An 8,982-nucleotide genomic window follows, 5' to 3' on the forward strand; every position below is an offset into this window, starting at 1 on the left:
TACTGTTTGGGGAGTTTGGTCAGGTCATTGGAGAGGATGCTGCAGCAGACAATGATGGCTCTTTTGCACAGCCTGAATATTCCCATGCAGGGCATTGCAAGGTTGACTGGTGCTAAGCCCATGGGCCTTTCTCGGTATATCTGATTTCTTGAGCATAAATTCATGTGGTCACATAGCCACATTGTGTATTTTTACCAAGAAAAATAGAAGCCTAGTGTCTTGCACAACCTGGGTTTCAAAGAGGTAGAGGAACCAGAGATCAAATTGCCAGCATTCACTGGATTGTGTTGAAAGCAAGGTAGTTTCCAAAAAACATTTATTTTTGCTTCATTGACTTCACTAAAGCCTTTGTGCTGATCACAACAAACTGGAAAATTCTTAAAGATGAGAGTACCAGACCACCTTACCTCTCTTGTGAGAAACCTGTATGTGGATCAAGAAGCAATAATTAGAACCAGACATGGAACAATGGACAGGTTCAAATTTGGAAAGGACTGCAAGGCTGTATATCATCACCCTGCTTATTTAACTTATTTGTAGAGTATATCATGTGAAATGCTGACCTGGATGAATCACATCTAAAATCAAGATTGCCAGGATAATTATCAACAACCTCAGATATGCAGATGATAGCACTTTAATGGCAGAAAATAAAGAGAAACTAAAGAGCCTCTTAATGAGGGTCAAAGAGGAAAGTGAAAAAGCTGGCTTGAAACACAACTTTAAGAAAAACTAAGATTATGGCATCCAGTCCCATCACTGTATGGCAAATAAAAGGAAATAAAGTGGAAGTAATGACAAAGTTTATTTTCTTGGGCTCCGAAATCACTGTTGACAGTGACTAAAGACATGAAAGTAAGGAAGGAAAGCTATGACAAACCTAGACAGCATATTAAAAAGCAGAGACATCACTTTGCCAGCCAAGGTCCATATAGTCAAAGCTATGGTTTTTTCCAGTAGTCATGTATTGACATGAGAGTTGGACTATAAAAAAGGCTAAGCGCAGAAGAATTGATGCTTTCAAATTGTTGTGCTGGGGAAGACTCTTTAGAGTCCCTTGAACTTCAAGGAGACGAAACCAATCAAAAAGGAAATCGACCTTAAATAGTCATCGGAAGGACTGTTTCTGAAGCTGAAGCTCCAATACTTTGGCCACCTGATGTGAAGAACCAACTCATTGGAAAAGACCTCAATGATGGGAATGATTGAAGGCAAAAGGAGAAGGGGGCAGCAGAGGTTAAGATGGAAAGATAGCATCACCGACTCAAAGGACATGAATCTGAGCAAACTCTGGGGGATAGTAGAGGACAGAGAAGCCTGCCATGCTACAGTCCATGGGGACTCTAAGAATCAGACAGGACTAAGAGACTGAACAGCAACAGCAGGAGTGTCCTGTTTGTCATCTATAGTTTTAACAGACATTGAAGAACCAGTAGGAATTTCTTCTTTCTTTAATCATTCCATGTTGTGTGAATCAACTATTGCATAATTAATGGTGCTTTTGATTGCGTTCTATATTTGTTTTTGATATAAAGACATGTCAAATAAATTATTTACCATTAAAATTTTTATTTCTCATCATTGAATATTGTCCATTTTTTTGTCCTTCATTACAGACTACTTAGTAAGATGAATTTTGGGTCATTTTTGACTGTACTTTTACGATCATAACTTCCTGCATTCAATGTAGCCACTTGTACACTGAAATTTATACTTTATTCCCACTAGGTGCTTTCTGGAACTGTTATGTATATTTGTGAATATGCATATTTCCTAAATAAATTAGTTATTTGTTGAATGCCTTCTTAATATCTGATCCTAATTGGCAGGAATTTTCCAAATATTTTAATACTCTTCAGTTTTTATTTTTCAAGCATTTTGATACCAGTTTTTGGGTACTTTTTATTCTTTTTTTCTTTCTGCATGTCTGATTGATAGGTAGTATACAAGTCTATGATTTTATGTGAGTGACACCACCAGTGTAGCATGTAGTGACTCAAACTCCAAATAAAGCATTGGATTAGTGAAAACAGTGTTATATGAAAGTTTCATTCAATTGGGAAACATGAAGATTATAATAGATTTTTGTCTCATAAATGACTGGCATAATTTCCAAGATCTTTTTGAGAAACTTTCCTCTATCTTCTGAATTTCCTTTAATTGAAACTTCAGAAGTTTTATTATTCTATGATGAATATTTATTAAACAATTCATTTTCATTGTATTTTTTAGGGTGGTTATAGTGTTGTGATATGTTTTAAGCATTTGTGGACTACTCACAATTAAGAGACCTAGGCAAATGTGGCCTCATATTTGAGATTCATATATATGTTTTGCCTATGATATGTGGTCTTGAATATAATATATGCAAACTGATATATCTTCTAACATTTCTGATATTTCCATTGCTTTACTTCTTTCCTTAGAAAGGATGTGGGCTTCCCTTGTGGCTCAGATGGTAAAGCATCTGTCTGCAGTGTGGGAGACCTTGGTTCAATCCCTGGGTTGGGAAGATCCCCTGGAGAAGGAAATGGCCACCCACTCCAGTATTCTTGCCTGGAAAATCCCATGGATGGAGGAGCCTAGTAGGCTACAGTTCTTGGGGTCACAAAGAGTCAGACATGACTGAGCAACTTCACTTTCACTTTAGAAAGGAAGTACATAGTGTAATTAATTATTATTGTTCTTGATATTGCATCCTTGATAATACACCTAAGGACTTGCTTGTTTATGTCCTTGATTGATAAACCTGTAGTCAACAACATAAGTATTTTGGATATTTTAGAGTAAGAATCATATTCCTTGTGTAGAAATTATAGAATAGCCCACATGAATAATACATACATGAGAGATGTAGTTCTCAATAATAATAATGAAAAAATGAAATCTCAATCTCCTAAAGCACCTGGTAGATCCCCAGAAATGTTGTAGTAATTGTTCCAGTTTACCCTTGAAAGGTTGTTTTGGTCTACAGGTTACGGTTCTTGCCTCAGGCACAAGAGGTCCCAGGTTCAGATCCGGGACAAGCCCCCAAGATGAAAGGTTATTGCTGAGCCCTGAAAGCCTCCAGGATTCTTGGCCCCCAGAGGAGAGGAATTCAAATGATGAGGCATGATTGCTCAGAGCTTTTGTGTGATAAAGTTTTATTAATGTATAAAAGAGATAGATAAAGCTTCTGACATAGACATCAGAAGGGGGCAGAAAGAGTGCCCCCCTGCTATCCTTTAGCAGTATGTTACATATCTATCAGCAGGCTGCTAATTAGAGAAAGGAAATGTCTCAAAACTCAGAGTGGCACCCTCATCCACATGCATTTTGAGATAACGTTGGCACAAGATGAGTCATCCCAGGCCGTAAAACAACTGACATGAATCTTAAAGAAAGGCAGGTTTCCAAGCAAATATATAGTTTCATTAACATAGATTAGGAGAACAATTTTATGAGTAAAACATACTGGTTTGTTGAGCCCTTATCGGTTCCGAGTCTTAAGCTGAACGAATTGACTTGAAGAAAGACAGAGTCTAGGGTAAAAACATAATTCATTAACATAGCTTAAGAAAAACATATCCATAAGAAAAATGGATTGGTTAGCTCAAGATCTGAGAAAAGTTAAGTTCAGGTGGAATCAGGTGTCATCATAGCAGCACAGAATTATAAGAGAAAACTTTTAATTTTGTATAGAGGAGGGAAAAAATCTGACACTTGTAGATTGTTTCTTCCTGACGCTTAAGAGAGAGAGAAAATGCCTGACACTTGCAGCCTATTGCCTCTGTTTGGAGACCCCTAGCCTTCCTGCCTGTTACCCTGTCACCCTGACACCAGGATTTAAAGATACTATATCTGGTAAGAATTTTCAGGAAAGAACGGTTAAATCTCTGGGTAGTTTTATAGTTCATCATCTTCATCATCAATTAAAAATGGGCAAAAGACATGAATATATTTTTTCCAAAGAAGACAAAGGGAAAGCAGCTTTATCATTTCATTGATGTGCTCTAGAATTTTACTGGTAGCATCATTAGGATTTTCTATGTATAGTATTATGTCATCTGCAAAGAGTGACAGTTTTACTTTTTCTTTTCCAATTTGGCTTCCTTTCCTTTTCTTCTCTGACTGCCATGGCTAGGGCTTCCAAAACTATGTTGAATAAGGTGGTGAGAGTGGACACCCTTGTCTTGTTCCTGGTCTTAGCTTTCAGATTTCAGGAAAGGCTTTCAGATTTTCACCATTGAGTGTGATGTCATCTATGGTTTTGTCACATATGGCCTTTATTATGTTGCACTAGGTTCCCTCTGTGCCCATTTTCTGGAAAGTATCATAAATGGGTATTTAATTTTATTAAAATAATTTTCTGCTTCTATTGACATGATCATATGTTTTTTATTCTTCAGTTTGTGGTGCATCACAGCCATTTACAGATATTGAAAAATTCTTGAATCCCACTTGATCATGGTATATGGTCCTTTTAATGTATTTTAATATATTGTTGGATTTGCTTTGCTAGAATTTTGTTGAGGATTTTTGCATCTATGTTCCTCAGTGCTATTGCCCTGTAATTTTCTTTTTTGTGATGTCTTTGCGTGGTTTGATATCAAAGTGATGGGGACCTCTTGAATGAGTTTTGCAGTGTTCCTTTCTCTGAAATTTTTTGGAAGAGTTTCAGAAGGATAGATGTTAACTCTTCTCCAAAAGTTTGATTGAATTCACCTGTGAAGTCATCTGCTCATAGACGTTTGTTGTGAGAGTTTTTTCCATCACAGTTTCAATTTCAGTACTTGTGGTTGGTCTGTTTATACTTTCTATTTCTTCTTGATTCAATTTTGGAAGGTTGTACCTTTCTAAGAATTTATTTCTCCCAGGTTGTTCAGTTTATTGGCATATAGTTCCTTGTGGTGGTCTCTCACGATCCTTTGTATTTCTGTGATGCCAGTTGTAACTTCTCCTTTTTCATTTCTAATTTTATTGATTTGAGTCCTCTCCCTTTTTTCTTAATGAATCTGGCTAAAGATTTATCAATTTTGTTTACCTTCTTAAAGAACCAGCTTTTAGTTTCATTGATCTTTGTTATTTTTGTTTTTGTCTCTATTTCAATTATTTCTGCTCTGGTCTTTATGATTTCTTTCCTTCTAGTAACTTTGAGTTTTAATTGTATCTCTAGTTGCTTTGGGTGTAAGGTTACATTGTTTACTTGGGATTTTTCTTGTTTCCTGAGGTAAGATTGTATTGCTTTAAATTTCTATATTAGAACTGCTTTTGCTGTGTTCCACAAGTTTTGGATCATCATGTTTTCTTTTACATTTGCCTCTCTATATTTTTTTATTTCCTCTTTGGTTTCTTTAGTGATACATTAGTTATTTAGTAGCATACTATTTAACCTTTATGTGTTTCTGGTTTTTATAGTTTTTTTAAAAAAATATATATAGTTGATTTCTAATCTCATAGTATTGTGGTCACAAAAGATGCTTGATATAATTTTAATCTTTAAAAATTTACTGAGGCTCAATTTTTGACCCAGGGTGATCTATCCTGGAAAATGTTCCATGTGCACTTGAAAAGAATGGGTATTCTGCTGCTTTTGGATGGAATGCTCTGTATATTGGAGAAAGCAATGGCAACCCACTCCAGTACTCTGCCTGGAAAATCCCATAGGTGGAGGAGCCTGGTAGGCTGCAGTCCATGGGGTTGCTAAGTCAGACACGACTGAGCAACTTCACTTTCACTTTCATGCATTGGAGAAGGAAATGGCAACCCACTCCAGTGTTCTTGCCTGGAGAATCCCAGGGACGGGGGAGCCTGGTGGGCTGCCGTCTATGGGGTTGCACAGAGTTGGACATGACTGAAGCGACTTAGCAGCAGCAGCTCTGTATATATATCAGTTAAGTCTATCTGGTGTAATGTGTGATTTAATGCCTGTGTTTCCTTATTGATTTTCTTTCTGGATGATATGTTTGTCCATTGATGTAAGGGGAATGTTAAAGTTCTCTACTATTACGATGTTACTGTCAATTCCTCTTTTTATGGCTGTTAGTATTTGTCTTACATATTGAGATGCTCCTATGTTGAGTGTATATATACAACTGTTATATCTTCTTATTGGGTAATCCCTTGATCATTATGTAGTGTCCTTCTTTGCATCTTGTAACAGCCTTTATTTTAAAGTCTATTTTGTCTGCTATGAGTATTGATACTCCAGCTTTGTTTTGATTCCATTTGCATGAAATATCTTTTTCCATTCTCTTACTTGCGATCTGTCTGTGTCCCTAGATCTGAAGTGGGTTGCTTGTAGACAGCACCTATACAAGTCTTGTTCTTGTATCCATTCAGTCACTCTGTGTCTTTTGATTGGAACATTTAATCCATTTACATTTAAGCAAATTACCAATGTTTGTACTTAATGCCATTTTGTTTATTTTTCTGAATATTTTCTGTAGGTCTTTTTTCTTTCTCTTTTGTTTTCTTTTCTCGTGGTGTGAGGAACAAATGTAGTGTTGTGCTGGTGTTGTTTTTTCTTTTGTTTGTATGTATCTATTGTAGTTTTTTGGTTTGTGATTTCCATGCAGTTTTGATATAGCAGTTTATATAAATATAAGATTAAGTTGCTAGTCTCTTAATTTCCAATGCATTTCCAGTACCTTGCCTTTTTATACTCCTCACAATTGCTAGATTTGATGCTGTATTTGTGTGCAGATGATTTCCCACTTCTATTTTATCTTTGCCTTTACCAGTGAGTGATCCCATTTGTAATTTTTGTTGTTGTTTTTGTTTGTTTCTAGTTATGGCCTTTTTGTTTCCACCTACAGAAGTTCTTTAGCATTCCTTGTAAAGTTAGTTTTGTAGTGTTGAATTCTCCGGGTTTTTGCTTGTCTGTAAAGCTTCTGATTTCTTTGTTGATTCTGAATGAGGGCCTTGGTGGGTATAGCATTCTTAGTTATAGGTTTTTCCCTTTCATCACTTTAACTATATCATGCCACTCCCTTCTGGCTTGCAGAGTTTCTACTAAAAAATCAGCTGATAACCTTATGGGGATTTCCTTGTATATTATTTTTTGCTTGTTAGTTTTAATATTTTTTTCTTTTTCCCCAGTTTTATCAGTATGCATCTCTGCATGTTCCTTCTTGGATTTATCCTGTCTAGTGAAGTGAAAGACACTCAGTCTTGTCCAACTCTTGTGACCGATTGGACTGTAGCCTGCAACGTTCCTCTGTCCATGGGATTCTCCAGAAGAATACTGGAGTGGGCTGCCATTTCCTTCTCCAGGGGATCTTCCCAAACCTGGAATTGAACTCATGTCTTCTGCATTGCAGGCAGATTCTTTACTGACTGAGCTAGGAGGGAAGCCCATTATCCTGCCTGGGACTCTGCAATTCCTGGACTTGGGAGACTGTTTCCTTTTTCATGTCAGGGAAATTTTGAGCTATGATCTCTCATCTATAATGCAAATGTTGGTGAAATTAATGTTGTCCCAAGGTCTCTAAAACTGTCCTCATTCATTTATGTTCTTTTTTCTTTATTTTGTTCTTCAGCAGTGATTTCCAGCATTTTGTCTTCTGCCTCATTTACTCTTCTACCGATTTCTTCTAATGTATTTTTAATTTCAGTAGTTGTATTGTTTATCTCTGTTTTTCCTTATATCTTCTAGCTTGTTGTTAAACATTTCTTGTATCTTTTTAGTCTGTTCCTCCATTCTTTTTATAAGATCTTGGATCATCTTACTATCATTACTCTAAATTCTTTTTCAAATACATTGCCTGTTTCCACTTCACATAGTTTTCCTCTGGAGTTTGTCTTGTTCCTTCATCTGGAACATATTCCTCAGCCACCTTATTTTGTCTAAGCAATCCACAGGCTATAGGATCAAAATTTCCCTTGGTTCCAGTATCTTCCCCCTTGGGGGTGAGGCTGATCCAAGAGACTTGCTCAGGCTTCCTTGTGGGAAGTACTGGTGGCTGCCCACCAGTGGGTGAAGCTGGGTCCTATCCCTCTGGTGGACAGGGCCCTGTCTAGTGGTGTATTTAGTGGTAGCTGTGGGCTCAGAAAGACTTTAAGTGGCCTATACCAAGGGAACATTTCATGCAAGGGTAGGCTTGATAATGGACAGAAATAGTAGGGACCTAACAGAAGCGGAAGATATTAAGAAGAGGTGGCCAGAATACACAGAAGAACTATACAAAAAAGATCTTCATGACCCAGAGAATCACGATGGTGTGATCACTCACCTAGAGCCAGACATCCTGGAATGGAAGTTAAGTGTGCCTTAGAAAGCATCACTACGAACAAAGCTAGTGGAGGTAATGGGATTTCACTTGAGCTATTCCAAATCCTGAAAGATGATGCTGTGAAAGTGCTGCACTCAATATGCCAGCAAAGTTGGAAAACTCAGCAGTGGCCACAGGACTGGAAGAGGTCAGTTTTCATTCCAATCCCAAAGAAAGGCAATCCCAAAGAAAGGCAATGCCAAAGAATGCTCAAACTACTGCACAATTGCACTCATCTCACACACTAGTAAAGTAATGCTCAAAATTCTCCAAGCCAGGCTTCAGCAATACATGAACTGTGAACTTCCAGATGTTCAAGCTGGTTTTAGAAAAGGCAGAGGAACCAGAGATCAAATTGCCAACATCTGCTGGATCATCAAAAAAGCAAAAGAGTTCCAGAAAAACATCTATGCTTTATTGACTATGCCAAAGCCTTTGACTGTGTGTGTCACAATAAACTGTGGAAAATTCTGAAAGAGATGGGAATACCAGACCACCTGACCTGCCTCTTGAGAAATCTGTATGCAGGTCAGGAAGCAACAGTTAGACTGGACATGGAACAACAGACTGGTTCCAAATAGGAAAAGGAGTACGTCAAGGCTGTATATTGTCACCCTGCTTATTTAACTTATATGCAGAATACATCATGAGAAATGCTAGGCTGGAGGAAGCACAAGCTGGAATCAAGATTGCTGGGAGAAATATCAATAACCTCAGATATGCAGATGAC

This window comes from Budorcas taxicolor, chromosome 21 (assembly GCF_023091745.1).
Source record: "Budorcas taxicolor isolate Tak-1 chromosome 21, Takin1.1, whole genome shotgun sequence".
NCBI classification, from domain to species: Eukaryota; Metazoa; Chordata; class Mammalia; order Artiodactyla; family Bovidae; genus Budorcas; species Budorcas taxicolor.